Genomic DNA, 15,467 nt, shown 5'->3' with positions numbered 1-15,467 from the left:
AAGGCGCGACGAGGCAAGGGAGGGGGTACTGAAGAAAGACAGAGACAATGATCTTACTAGGCCTGGTGACATTGAGATTGTTTTAAGTGCAGGGGAAGGGGAAAGTGCAGAGGCTGGGGGAAGGGGAAGGGGACAGTGCAGTACGTGGGATCAACAATAATATTATAGAATAATAGAATAAATAAGCAATAATAAAGTGTGGCGAGCTGGTGGCAAGTGCAAGGGTAAGTGCAGACATCAGGTGTCAATTGCTGGTAGGGGACTATAGGGATACAGAAAACAGTCCCAAGTGCAGGGGTTGCCAGGGAGGCAGTGCAGGTGTGCAACTGGTGGGGGAGGGGACCTGGGCATGAGATCAGAGAGTAGCCAGGTGACCAGTGCAGTTTCAGCCAGGAGTTCAGCAGGGGAGAGGAGGAGAGAAAGCAGAAGCAAAGAGGAAGGTTGTGAGGTGCTTACGGAACCGGAGATGGTTCTCCTCAAGTTTCAGGGAGGCATGGAAGCTGTTCCATAGGGAGACCCCAGCCGAGGAAAGAGATCTACCACCAACTCGTTGCTTGGAGAAGCCACTGACCCTGAGGGATTTGAAGGTGGATAAGTGAAGAGCTCGAGAAGGAAGATAATTACGAAGAGAACATTGAAGGTATTGCCGCCCCAGGCCTTGTGGACAATGCAGAGGGTTTTGAACTTAATCCTCGCAGCCACTGGGAGCCAGTGTAGAGATTTCAGTCCTGGAGAGATACGATCCCTGGGCTTGAGGCCAAGGACACGTCTCACAATCCTGTTCTGGATGAGTTGCAGAGGGCAGAGAGTAACAGCAGACAGATTTAGAAAGAGGCTGTTGCAGTAGTCCAGCCTAGAGAGAACCAGAGTTCTGGAGACAGTGAGCTTCTGGGGGAAGGAGAAGAAAGGAAGAATACCTTTTAGTAGGTGCTGCTGGTAGTCTGACTTCTTAGAGACGTCAGAGATGTGAGGAGGGAAGGAGAAATGTTGGGTTGAAGATGACCCAGAGGTTTTTAGCCTCACAGGTGGGAGAAGGAAGAGGGCCAAGTGAGGCTGGCAAGAGAGCGATAGGAAAGGAGGGAGCAGGTCTGCCGATGAGGAGAATCTCTGTCTTACTGGCATTAAGGCAGAGATCATTGGTGGCACACCAGTCCTGGATAACGGACAGACAGTCAGACATGAGAGAAGGAGAAGAAGTGGCGGAAGGGAGCCTGAAAATGAGTTGAGTGTCATCCACATAGCACTGAAAATTGGGGCCCGAGAGTGACAATGCAGTGGGAAAGAAGTGCCAGGAATTGGTTGAACAGCCAGGGAGAGAGGTTAGACCCCTGGGGAACACCACTGGTAGAGATAGAAATAGAGGAGAGGAAGGACCCAAGTGGGATCTGGGAGGGTCGACCATGTCCCTGTCTCATTCCTGGGTCCTCACAGTTGCCTTATCTGAGTTTAATCTGAAGCTTGTGGGTTGGCCCAAGAATTTAAAAGGCTCCTCCACAATTTCGAAATAAATGTAGGTCTTCATGGTTATCTCTTGTGTTCTAGGACCGCACCATGAGGTTTTGTCGTAGACTGAGTGAGGTAATGGGAGAGGGGGGATAGCTGAAGGTAGGCATTTCAAACATACTCCTAACTGTTCTCCAGTGTTCATGGCTGAACGTTATTAATCAGTGCTGCAGGGGTACACTGCAGACTTAGCATGTACAGTGGGCTTGCGGATAGGCATTCTTTTGTATCGTGTACATATGAGCAGTGTTTCTGCAGGACACATAATCTTATTAACATATATGGGCGTGCTCTCATTCTTAATAATGTGACCTTTTGTGACCTAATGATAGGCCTGTCAGAAAGGCATAGAAGCATGGGATCACTGGAAAGTGTATTTTCTGGTAGTTCATTTCACTGGGATCCAACAAGCTCTGACAGGGTCAGAGTCATGACTCTGTCCAGGAGGAATAGGCACCCTTCCCGAAATGGGGCATTGGCCATAGAAGGCCATGAGCCACATTCAGCCCTTGCCCAGAATCAGGATGAGAGTGTTGGGGGCACCCAAGGCCCTACCATTCCCTTTGGTGCCCCTATTATTGATGTGGGTATCACAGGATGCGTCACAGTACCTTTTCTGACAAGAGTACTCTTATCTCTTTCAGGACTACAACTCCCAAAGTGCACCTAGGTGCCACCAAGGAAACTCAGAACAGCAGGAATAGACTCAAGAACGAAAATTGAATGGACATGGATTTCTCCTGCCGTACATAGAAGATACACCCAAAACCTGACCTACCAACCCCAGATGGTCCCCAGGTGACTGATGGGGAAATAGACACCATAATGAAGGGGAGTAAGGACTGCAAAAGAACAGAAGAAACACAAACATCCTCAACAGATTAAATTGGGAACAGAGCTCACATGCAGATGAAAGAAACCACAAGGAAAGCAAGCAGCCTAAGCACATGGCTGCTACTTTGCTAATAGAGACTGAAAAGAGGGCAGGGCTAACATTTGTATCAGGGGTCCTCCAGTAGCTGGTACGGTTTAAGTTACTTACCTATAACTATTGTTCTCCAGCATGGCTTCGGCATGGATTCACATGCTCATCAATATTCCCTGTCATCAGGCTGGAAATCCTTGGTAAAAGAAAAAACAGTTTCACTTAAAACTGTATTTCTCCGTTAAACCAATCACTGTCCTCTGGGTCATACTGCCCCGATCCAATGACAGTTCTCTCCATAAGCCCCTCCTCTGGCAACCATCTTCAGAGTTGGTAAGATATGTAAAGTGGCAGTTTGACCAAGAAGAGCCGCACATGGGACGGAGGGAGGGGTCGCATGTGAATCCATGCCAGACATATGCTGAAGAACAATAGTTACAGGTAAGTAGCTTAAACCTTCACCAGCATGGGGTCTGGCATGGATTCACATGCTCATGAATAATGAATACATATCAGCACAACATTACACAACCACGGGAGGTGGCAAGGATCAACAGAAGCAATAACTCTTACCTCTGAACAGACCCAACGCAAGCAAAAAGGTTGCGTAGCACTGCTTGGCCAACTCTGGACTCCTCCATGGAATCCCTGTTGACGCAATAGAACTAGGTGAAGGTGTGTATGGACCTCCACGTCGCAGCAAATGTCCAGCAGGGGCCGACTGACAGGAATGCCATAGTCACAGCGATCGCTGTGTTGGAGTGGGCTCTCAGGCGGCCCGGCAGCGATCGATTCACCAACTGATGACAGTGCGTGATGCAGGCCTTCCCATGGTTCAGAGGACCAAAGGTCACGAAGTCTTCCGAAAACTCTTTGTGCATACCACGTAGAACTTCAGGGCATGAGCAACTTCCAGCAAGTGAAGGCCCTTTCAGCTAGTGACAAAGGCTTCGGGACAAAAACAGGTAACACCCAAAGGCTCATTGAGGTAGAATTCTGACAGAACCTTTGGCATGAAAGAGGGGTACATACACAGCACCACCCTCGATTCGTGGAAAGTCAGGTAGGTGTGCTTGCAGGATAGAGACTGGATCTCATCTACCCTCCTGGCAGAGGTGATGGCCACAAGGAAAGCCACTTTCCCTGAGAGGAACTTGAGAGGGTCTGATACATAAGCTCAAATGCAGCCCGCATGAGCCTTGTCAGGACCACATTGAGTGCCGGGGCAGGAGCCTTCACGGGCGGGAAAGATTGAAAAAATCCTTTGAGCAACTCCTTGATGAGTCAATGAGACCAAAATGAAGATCGGGAGGAGATAGCCCCAAGATGGACCTTGATAGAGGCATGCGCCAGTCTGGCCTTGGCCAAGGATAGCAAGTATGGAAGGACTTGCAGGGCTGCGACCCTCAGAGGGGTAATCTTCTGAGACCAGCACCAAGTAGCGAAAAGCTTCCACTTGTGACCATAGCACTTCCAAGTCGACGATGCACTGGCCTTGGCGAGGACCTCCCTGCTGTCTGCCAAACCAAAACCAAACCTTAGGGTACAGGAGCCAAGTCCTCAGGTTCAGCGATCCTGGGTCATGATGAAGGATTGCACCTCCTTCTCTGGTGAGAAGATCCAGAACCACTGGCAGCTTGACTGGATGGCGACGCGGACAGGCTGAGAAGGTCCGGATACCAAATCTGCCTCTGCCACACCGGGGCAATGAGTATGGTCTTGCATGGACACTGTCTGAGTATGTTGGTGAATCGTAGCAGGAGAACGGGGGAACGCATACAGGAACAGCCCTTCCCACGGGAAGGAGAACATGGCCACCAGGCTCTTCGGCTGAGCGAACCTGCTGGCAAACCTTTGGCACTTGAAATTCGCTGCCGTCGCAAACAGATCTACCTGGGGCCTGCCCCACTTGGTGACCGTCTCCTGGTATGGCAGGGCTCTGAAATCACGTGCCTTGCGCGATGTTGGAGCGAACACCCCACCATTCTCTCGCCCGACAGAACTCGTTGAGAGATATCATGTCCGTGAAGCTTCCAGACACCTGTATCCAGTGGGCGTCCAGGTATTCCTGAACGGGTGGCATTTGCAACCTGCAGAGCTGGATGAGGTAGATGCAGAACGACATCAGGCCCAGTAATGACTTGATGGCCCGCCCCGTGGCTGTCTTTGTTAACGACAGCCGTTGCACCTTCCCCAGAATGGCTGCTATTCTCTCCTCTGAGGGCGACACCAGACAAGACACTGTATTGAGTCTGGGGCCTAGGAACAGCGTGCTCTGTGATGGCGTTAAGCTGGACTTTGGATAGTTGGTGGAGAATCCCAGGTTCATAAGTAGGCGGACGGTTGCCTCCGTGTATCCTTTGGCCAGCTCCCGCGAGCCGGCATGAATCAGCCAATCGTCCAGGTATGGGTATACGTGTATGCCCTGTAGATGTAGATGGGCCGCCAATGGTGCCCTGCATTTTGTGAATACTCTGGGGCTGCCTTCAAGCCAAAAGGTAGGGCCTTGAACTGGTAGCGCTGTCCATGCACCACGAAACGTAGAAACTTTCAATGTTTCTTGTGAATGGGGACGTGGAAGTGGGCGTCCTCCAGGTCCAACAAAGTCAAGAAGTCTCCTCTTTCCAGTTGGGCGAGCACGTGCTGCAACGTGACCATTCTGAATTTTTGGGACTTTAGGTATTTGTTCAGATGTCATATGTCAGATGTCTAGGATGGGCCTAAAGCCCCCTGTCTTCTTTCTGACCAGAAAGTATCTCGAATAGACCTCGGAGCCCCAGAGTCGCTGGGGAACTAGCTCTATCGCCCCTTTTCGCAGCATGGCCCGTACCTCTTCCAGGAACTGAGGGGTGTGCTGCTCCTGGCGGGTAACTTGAGGCATCCGCAGACACCTGCATTGAAACTCGAGGATGTGTCCTTGGCCGAGAGCATCCAGCATCCATCTGTCAGTGGTGATCTTTCTCCACTCGTTGACGAACCTCATCAGCCTGCCTCCCATCGTGGTGCACTAGTGGGGGCCTGATGTCCACAGCCGGTTCAGGCTTGCTTCAGCGCTGGCATTCTCCCTTCCGGGCGACGGTGACGCTGTCCTCCGCTACTGTAGGCCTGGGAACAGCCTCTGTAGGCTTCCTGAGTTGTCGATCTAGAAGACTGATGGTACGATGAAGAGAAATCTTTTGAAGACCTACTCGACTTTCCCCTGGAGGAGTGAAAAGAAGAACAGTGCTGCTGGAGGGTGCCAAGGGAACGGGCCGTCTCCTTATCTGCTTTGATGGCCTTGAGGGACTCGTCGACAACTTTCCCAAATAGGTTCTCTCCGTCGAAGGGCATGTCCAGCACCTTTGCTTGGACTTCCTGGCAGAAATTCATGACCTTCATCCATCATTGGCGACAAAGGCAGACAGGGTTCCCAATTTGCCTGAAGCCCCTGTCGGCGATGTCCAATACCACTGTGATGGCGTGATCAGATGCTACTTCCTCTTCCTGGAAGAGAGCGATTGCTTCCATCTTCTTATCGTTGGGGAGGAACTCCAGAATAGGCCCCAGCTTGTACCACAACTCCCTGTCGTACCTGGCTACCTTGATAGTGGACACCACAGTGTAAATCACCTTCTTTCCCATGGCGTCCATCTTCTTCCCCTCACTCTCCGGAGGGACCGAAGACAACGAGGATGGGTTGACTGACCTTTTCCTCCTGGCCGGCGATACCACCGAAATCCAGCAATGGCTGCGACCTCAGGCACTTGGTCGCGTAGTCTGGCACCCAATATTTCTTTTCCAGCCTATCCCATTTGTCTGGAGCCGTGCAAGAGTTCTTCATGAGGTCCAGGACCTCCTCCCAAATGTCGTCCAGAAGAGGCACTGCCATGACTGTCTTCATCTTGGCTTTGCGCCTCTGGTATAAGAAGCCCTACTTCTTGGTTTCCTCTGGCACTAGCTGGAATAGCTCGGAGGCTCTGGAGATTATGGAGTGGAATGATGCCACTTCATCCGGTGGGGACACCCTACGTGGATCATCCAAATGTGGAGATTTGCTGTCTGCTGCGATGATATCATCGTCGTCCAACAGCGTCATGGCCGTATCCGTCCCCATGTAGGGTCTGCTGGGGGAGAAGGGACCAAATGTGGTGGCAGAGGTTGAAATGGGGGCGCCGGATGACGCTTCCTCTTCTTCGCCAGAGGCTGATAGGGGACCTGGGTTCCCCAGGTGCTGGAGCCGGAGACATCCTCATCTGGATCTCTGACACCAAGGTGTGCAGGGTCGACAGAATATCCAAGGAAATGTCCCTCGGCTGCGAAGGCAGTAAAGGGAAAATAGGCCCTGCGCCATCGTTGCCGTTGTCCTCCTCTTCAATGTCCTCATGGACCGTGTTTAAGGACTTTTGGTCTTCGTCATCCGTGGACGAGACCTCCATGGCTTGGGTGACTGTAACGCTCACCTGATTCCCGTAGAGGCGCCGGTCTTGACTGGGCGTATACCGTATCTTCAAAGGTGATGTGTAACACACGGCTGGCTCTTTGGGCTGGACCTCTGTGCACTGTATGTCTGGCTCGAAGGGTAAGATGTCTTAGGTAAGTGAACGCCGTGCTCTCCATCTGCCTCGAGGCAGGGTGCTGTAACCAGTTTCTTCACTGGATAAGGGGAGCAGGCCTCTTGACTTCAGAGGACTGCTGTCCGTCGTTTACTGCACGAACGGTAAGTTTCGAGTCATTCAAATGTCTTTTTAAAGTCTTTAGTAGTGATGTCTCTTGTTTTGCAGGGTTCCGGCGATGGCGGATGGCGGGCTGAAGTGAGTTGAAGATGGAGCCCGTGTGATGAATAGAAGCGCCTGGAAGCACGTAAGTAAGCGCTTGTTGCCTGCTTCACGATGCGCTCTAACTGTCTTTTTATTTTGCAGGTACAAGTTCGGGGCGGCTGCAGGGTGCCTGAATACCCACTGGGTTAGATGTGGAAAGGAGTAATGGCACGTGAGTATTAAAGTTCCCCAATGTCTTTAAATGCACCTTGTTTTGTCTTTCAGATGCGGGATGCAGTGCCGAAGGCCTCCAGAGCGTGCGAAGAGTTGGTAAGCTTTTGTCTTTCAGATGCCAGAATGCAGTGTGAAGACCTCCAGAGCGCACGAAGAGTAGGTAAGCCTTTGTCTTTCAGATGCCGGAATGCAGCGCGAGGCGTTGGTGACAGCCGATGGACCAGGTAAGTGAAGAGCTGTCACTGAAGACCGTAATGCTAACCTGTTCTTTCTTGTCTTTATAGGTGTTGCTGAAGACTGGATTCAGAATGGTAAGCCTTTCTCCTTAGGCCCAGGATCAGATGCAGAAGACACGATGAGCGTTCTGCTGCTGAGGATGCAGAATAACGCAAAGCAAGATTCATCCATCGGGTGTGGTTTAAATAGCCTCCTGTAGTGCTTAGGTGTCTCCTTCCACAGCCACGCCTAGGTAAGAAAAGAGTTCCTGCTTTCCAGAAGAGTTCCAGTGTTCTGAATCTAGGGAGTGGCTCCTGCCCCACCCAACAGGAAAAGTAGTTCCAAACAGAAGAGGATCAGAGACTCAACTGGCAGGCAAGTAAGCAGCATGGTCTGCTGCAGGTAAGTCCACCCAAGCATTATGAGCCCGGCGCTTCCAGCGCTGGGACTGGGCATATTTATGAGCCTGGTGCCACTGGCGCCAGGACTGGGTCCAAAAGGTCCCAATTGGGACTGGTTGGCACTCGGAACCTGGGTTATGGATCTGCTTCCAAGGGAGTTGGGAAAACCCTGACCTTTTGGAAGCAGAGATCATGACAGTGACGGCCTGTGGGGGCTGCTTCTGGGCCTCCTTGCCCCCCCTTTTTCCCCTCCTTAGGTTCTTAAACCGGGGCCTGAGCAGGCTTCCCCACTTCTGGCATGCCGGCAGACTTTCCCAAAGTCATTGCGGCAGTGTCACGCCTGGGGTGTATGGACACCGTCTGAGCTTCAGGGGCTACCTTCTCAGGGTCAGCGCCCTTCGCTGTCGTGGCTGTAGCAGTCTCCAACTCTGTCGCTAACGATGTCTTAGCCTGTGCCGGTTGGACATGCTTGGGCTGTTCGGCCTTCTTCTCTGTCCGCGGCTTCTCAGATTTCTCAATAGTTTAGCCGGGGTAGATGATTTCCTCTTCAAAGAGGAGCTTGATTGCCTGCTGGCAATGGAAGCGGAAGGTGATGTTGAGTTGTGCCCTATCTACCTTGGGACCCGCTTCCGCTGCGAACCCAGCGGACTCTGAATTGTGGCTCTTGTCCTTATCTTGCACCCCCATGGTGCTGGGCCTGAAGAGGGACCTTCCCTCCTTCTTCTCCTCCGTCATGGTCGGAGGGCGCAAAGTAGGCCCCATGGCCTTCCAGAATGTTTTGCCCTTGAGCGGCGTGGAACTTCACCGACAATGATTCCCCGCTGTCGGCAGTAGAAGCACAGAGCACATGGGCTTCTTTGAAACAAAAATAGAACTTTTTCCATAAAAAACAAAAAAACATGCAAATAGCTCAGAGAGCAAACTCAAGGACTCCCAACACTGAAACTTGCGGTAAAAATCTGAAGATGGCTGCCAGAGGAGGGGCATAGGGAGAGGACTGTCGTTAGATGGGGGCAGTATGACCCAGAGGACAGTGACTGGTTTAAAGGAGAAAGACAGTTTTAAGTGAAAGTGAAACTGTTTTTTCTTTTACAGAGAATTCCCATCCTGACGAAAGGGGAATATTCATGAGCATGTGAATCCATGCCAGAACCCATGCTGGAGAATGTCTGTAATGCTAATTAAAAAAGAAGCGTACACCAGGCAAGAAGTAACACTGTTTATTGCAGGCCCAGTTGCAGCTCGGAGAGCACAAATCAATCAGCACAGTGGAACAGAACTAATAGAAGGGAGCTGTCAGAGCCGCCCACTGCAGTTAAGCTTTTTATATGTGTTCACACTATTAGCATAAACAAAGGTTGCAGCACTGTTAAATCATACGACAAAGCTTTTTGGCAGCACTATGCCAGTCCCCTAAGGCAGCCTATACGTTACTCATTCATAATTGGTGAAAATAATCGTGACCCCCCCTATGTCCAGCACCTCCCTACATGATGTCACAAACCTTCCCACCCCACCCCACAATGACAGACATTGCATTAGACAATTGTGCTGCCACCAGTACTCATGGGACACAACCCAACCTGAGTTTAGCAAGGCGAAGACATTCTCACTGCATCTAACCAATGAGTTGCCCTGCTGTGATCGACAAGGACACAAAACACTATTGCACCCTCTGGATGTGTCATGGTCATGAAGTCAGGGGCACAGGCATGCAGGGGTCGCATGCACAAGAGACCTGGGTGGACACTGTCCTGGCGCCTTTGATGCCAGGCTCATGAACAAAAGTAAACAAGAACATCCATTTAATACCAAAAGACTTTTATTATGGACATAGCACTTCAGATGCATTAATCTTGAACATTCCATCCATTTAGCAGGATGCATTAACCTTGAACATTCCATCCATTAAGCAGGATACATTAACCTTCAAGATTCCATCCATTAAGCAGCCCCACGTGTATTCTTGGGTGTGGCTGCTAATGGATTGCCTTTGCACATGCTCACTCTCTAGGAGTGGCAGGGTGTGGCTGGTAAGCCAGCCCTAATGGGCGTGCCCACGATCTCAGCTATATAAGCTGCCCCGATCCTCAAGACAAACGCTTCGTGTTATTCTGCACTTGCAAGCAGCGTAACGCTCACATTCGCCTGAGGTCAGACTTACCTTTGAAGATCCTGCTTCCTGAACATCCTGCTTCCTGCCAGCATACTTACCAACTGGGGGAAGCTGTTCTTACCTGTACATCATTTCAGCGAACCAAGTATTCATCTTTACACTTTCCGGAACGCCGAAATCTTCATCTTGGCACCGCATCACGACACGCTCCATCATCGACGGCAGCGCCTGCAAGGAAAAACAGCAGACAAGGTTAGACATCGAAAAAAATAGTCAGTTTAAGGTTGCGCTTCGCCATACTTCGCGCTTTCCCTTAAACCATCACTTACCTACTGTCGAGCATTGCGGTTGCATACATCTTCCATCCGGCCGCATCTCACGTCTCACAGCTGCATTGAGGCCACATTTCCATCTAAGGGAAGAAAACAGAAGAGAGACATTATTGCGGGCATACATAGGAGCAACATATACAGACATTAAAAAGAACGAACAGCATCACAAGAGCTCAAGAAAGATTTACACATCATAAGGAGAAGCATAGTCGCAGCTGGACTGGACTAATCCTTATCAGGGATCAGTGAAGGAACTAGATCCCATTTTACGCACCCCTGCCAGAAGCAGCAGGACGGAGAGCTTATCTTCCAAAATTCACAGGTGAGTTTTATGGGCCACCGTATGCTCACAGAAACCGTACTTTGGGGTGAAGGGTTCAAGAGGTACAACAATCATAGATTGGCGCACTCACACACTCTTATCTCCACGCAGGAGCAGTATCACCAAGTACCACCGCTCACATCTTTTCTACTGAGGGAGAGGCCTGAAGGGGGTGATTGAAGTTCAGGGAGGGCTGCAAACGTGCCCCAATGCCTCCGCAGAGACCAGGTGAGCATAACAGGATGCCAAAAATCTCATCTGATTGGTCCCCTCCTGGTTCACTCCCTCACCCCCACAGCCCTACCCAAGCCCATCAGCGATTTAAAACTGCTTATCCCACCGTAATGTTCCTTCTGTTGACCACTATTTATTAATTGATGGTTTCCCTTTCCAAGCGAGTGCCCAGGTGCCTGGCTCACTGAACTTGAAAGTATCAGCTGAACTCATCTCCCAGCAACTGCAGTCTCCTGTGAACAGTCGGTTTGCAACATTTCTCTAGCATGCTGCTATGGCTGAGTGCTTGAGAAATTCAAGTCTGCCCTGAAATATGGGGTCCGTCAGTGTGAATACTTAAGTGGCTTACTTACCTGCGTCCTATATGTCCAGGTGGCTGTTGTATGTTCACATTATATTGTACTACTCCTGCTACCTGTTGCCCTTGCCCCTGGGGTCTCTGTGTGCTATTCTATCCTGTGAACTTCTCTAGCTGCACCTGCGCACACAGCACATAAATATCATGGTGCACCTCTAGGGATGTCCCTTCACCTTTCCCAGTCACTCCCGCAAATGATGAGTGCGCCCCCCTTGGCAGTGCTGAATTTGCACCTTTACTGCATTCCCCCCTATGATCGATCTATCAATCGACACAACTTTGCCCGCCATGCTTTTACTTACTGTTTTAGGGACCCACAACCTCGTTACCCTGCTCATGTCCCCCCCTTCTTCCTCATATACCCCAAGTGACGATTCCAGTACCACACACTCTTGTCCACTGGCAGAACATGCCACCTAAAAAGCATCATATTCATCGACAGTTGCAGGCAGGACTGTAAGCGCCCTTTGTATATCTCCCTTAGACTGCATGGCATTTACTGTATTACCCTGTGTTTTACCCTCCTCCCCACCCCCCTTTATTGGCATTTTATATCTCCTTCTTCCCTTTATACATTTGTAATATTGTAACATCAGCTGGCCTGCACAGAAAGTGATGAGCATCAGAACGAGCAGGGGGACAGTAACCTTAACCACGTTTGTCAAGCAAGTAGAGACCCAGGAGAAGCAGTAATCAAACCATGTGTCCGATGCCAGTCTGCGTTTCCTTCGTAAATTTTTCATGGAGAGTGCAAATTTCCTCGATGGCCTCTGTCAGTGTTCCATTGGCTGTATCATTTGTTGGTGTCACGGTGCAGCAGCTGCTGCCCATTTTATGGCATATGCCACCCTCCATTGCTGTCAACATATCTAAAATGTATCTGTTCTACAGTGCCACTAATCTTACTGCACAAAGTTCTTCCCTTACTGCATTGAGCCCCTTCTACGTTGAATTAACTAGCTGCAAGAGCTCATAGTGGGTCAACTGCAACCACTTTGCGTTAGTGGCTGCTTGGACCCCAGGAAGCAGTAGGGATGTGAAGAAAACCAATGCCCTTGAGAAAAGCCGAAAGCGATGAGGTATACACTCTAAACTCTGTGACGAGGCTGCCGACCAGTATTTGTTACTATGCTTCCTTCTGTTCACCTTGTGCTTCGCCCTTGTTTTTTTTTTAATAACATATTTTATTGATTTTTAAAATAAACAAACAATACTTAATCAATACATTCAAAACATACAGGCATGCAAACATTCTCAATGCACGGCTTGTCGGTTACCTTTTGAAGGGTACTTCTGAACTGCAGTGCTCTGATATCTTCTATGTTCCGTATGAGCGGTTGAGCCATGCTTGCCTTACTGCCAACAAATAACATGTTCAAATCCCAACTCCCCCCCCATACTCCATCCCCAACTGAAGCATCTGTCGCTCATACAACTAAACTTTTTAACAAATAGTCAAACGTTAAGTGCCTCTCGTCACTGTGGCATTAGAGATGCTGCGTTGGGCACTTTTGAACTTGTATTTCTTACTGTCTTGTGATCTAAGGGGGATGTGGTTTGGTGTGTCTTGGGCTGCCAGCCATCGTGCAGGGTGAATTCTATAGTTCTCGACTGGGATGTCTTCCGGGCGAGCTCTTGGTCGTTCACACCAGGTAAGTACCTCTGTTTGCTGTTTGCGCTTATTCATCGCCTATTTGTGGCAATGCCTCTATTTCTTGCTGAGGTGGCCCATCTGGCGGTCTGTTTGGTCGAGGTCTATTTCTCCGGTTTTCTTGCTGTCTCCATGGGCCCCAGTCTCCTTCTAGATTGCCTTCTGCCCAGTTCCATGCCTCTTTAGGGTCCGTGAAGTGCACCGTAGTGCCCTTATGGTAGATTTTCATCTGTGCCGGGAATGGTAGGCCATATTTCACATTCAGCACCTGGACACGTTTCTTGAGAGGGTCAAATGATTGTCTCACTTTTTGTACTTCTCTAATGAAGTCAGGGAAGAAGGCTATCCTGGAACCGTTGTATGTTATGGCACCTTTCGTCCTGGCCATTTGGAGCACTGCATCTCGATCCGTATAGTTTAAGATCTTGGCTATCACTGTCTGTGGTTGTGTTCCAGGGAGCGGTCTGCCAGTCAGAATCTGGTGAGCACGCTCAACTGAAAAGAACTTAGATAAGGATTTGGGGGAGAATAAGTCGGTGAGCCATTGCTCTAGGAAGAGCTCCATGCTAGCTCCCTCTGTTTTTTCGGGCAGGCAAAGAATTCGGATGTTATTTCTTCTCGATCGGCCCTCTCCCTCTTCCACCCGTTCCTCCAATACTTTGATGCGTTCCAGTACACCGTTCATTTGTTGACCCATACCTCTTAGCTCGGCCTCTGCTAGGGATATGCGCATCTCGGCCTCTCCTGTGTGGGACGATAGCTTCTGGAGATCGTGACGCAGTAGGGAGACCTCTGTACTAATGCTGTCCATTTTAACTTCCATGGAGGCTCGCGAATTGGAGATGGCGTTCATCGCGTCTCTAAGGGATATGTCTTCATCAGGGTCTTGTGATTCACCAGGCTTATACTGATCCGCTGGGGGAACTGGGGCGGATGTCATATATTGTTCCATTGTGCTCTGGGTGCCTGCTTTCTTGGCCTTTTCCTTTCCCATTTCAGAAGTTATACGCTTACCCCTTGTGAGCCTCTAATGTGTAGCGTTTAGTGGAGCAGTTCAGGGTGTAAGCCCACTTTGCCCTGTAGTACTTGTGATCTAGGTGCGGTTCCTGTGAGTATGATTTTGGGCCCACCGCGGGTGGATTTCTTCTGTCTGTGGCCTTGCTGCTTTCACAGCCTCTGGTTGGGGCACCACATCATTCTCTTTTGCAGTGTGCTGCCGAGCTCTTGTGCCTTATTTCCGATCATCCTGGCGGTGGCTGCAGGGTCGTTGTATGGGTATCTTTGTGGAGCCCTCTATTTTCCTGTGATGTTAAGCCCTGCGGTTTTCCTGTTAATATACATTCTCTATCTTGCATGTCTTCACCCTGGGGGTAATGTTTGGTGCCACAGTGGTTGCGTTGAGGCCTGTTCTGTAGGCTGCTGTGTAGGGCCAGGTCGTGCTTGGAAATGGGCCGCAGGATGTATGGCTCTGGGTGCCTTAGCGCCTTCTAGATTGTTCTCAGTAGATGTTTGCTCTTCACCTCACTAGTTGCATCCATGGTTCACATATGGTGTCTGCAGTTCAGGATGTGGTTGGCGGGTAACATTGGTTTTCTAGTTGCTTCCATATATGCCTGTTATTGTCTGCAGCTGTTTAATATAGCAGGTTACTGATCTCTCTGTGGGTATTCCCGCCTCTATGTTGTCGCAGGGTACCACAGTTTTCAGGGATTGGGGGTCCCGCTCACTTTCCTTTGTTAATGTTGTGCCCCTTTCTCATGTGTCTTACAGGTTTGGCTCAGAGGTGTGCCTGTGCAGCCCCACTTCCCAATGTCCAACGTCCTTTGCAGAGTGATTTTATCTGTGCTCATGCAGATCCGCCATGTTCTTTTCATCTCTCTATGCCGTGCGGGTATAGGTGGTGCATTGTCAGAGCCAGGCTCCTTGGGGCTCGTGGGGTCTGTGGAGCTGCGCTGGTGTGTCAGGCAAGTGGGGGCCCCCGCTCGTAGCAGCTGTCTCCCGTCTCCCGTCTCCCTCCTTCCCTTCTCCTTACCGCTGTTATTGTTGTTGTATTCCTCTGGAGCTTCGGAGTGGTTGCGTGCCTCGTTTTACGTGCAGGGTTTGGGTTTGTCGCAGCGGGGTGTTGATTTTGTCGGGAGGGAGGCAATGTTCTTTATTTCTCGCCTTCATGCAGGGCAATGGAGATATGGGGAAGTGCTTCTCTCGGACGCCCAGGAAGGCTCACGGCTTCTTATTGGAGCTCAGCTGCCGGGCGTTCTATTTCCAGCAGTGGCGCAGCTTCAGCGGGTGGCAGCGTTCGGTCTGATCCTCCTGCTGTCTCTGGCGGCCATCTTGTTTCACTCGCGTTGTCTGCTGCCTCTTTTCTTCGCGGCGGATTTCTCCGGATTCCCAGGCCGGTTTCCTCCCCAACTTCAGCAGTTCATTGTACCAGGTTTCTGC

This window comes from Ambystoma mexicanum, chromosome 3p (genome assembly GCF_040938575.1).
Source record: "Ambystoma mexicanum isolate Mex_15411 chromosome 3p, UKY_AmexF1_1, whole genome shotgun sequence".
Classification (NCBI taxonomy): Eukaryota; Metazoa; Chordata; class Amphibia; order Caudata; family Ambystomatidae; genus Ambystoma; species Ambystoma mexicanum.
The sequence above is the reverse complement of the archived record's forward strand: the minus strand, read 5'-3'. Positions refer to the sequence as shown.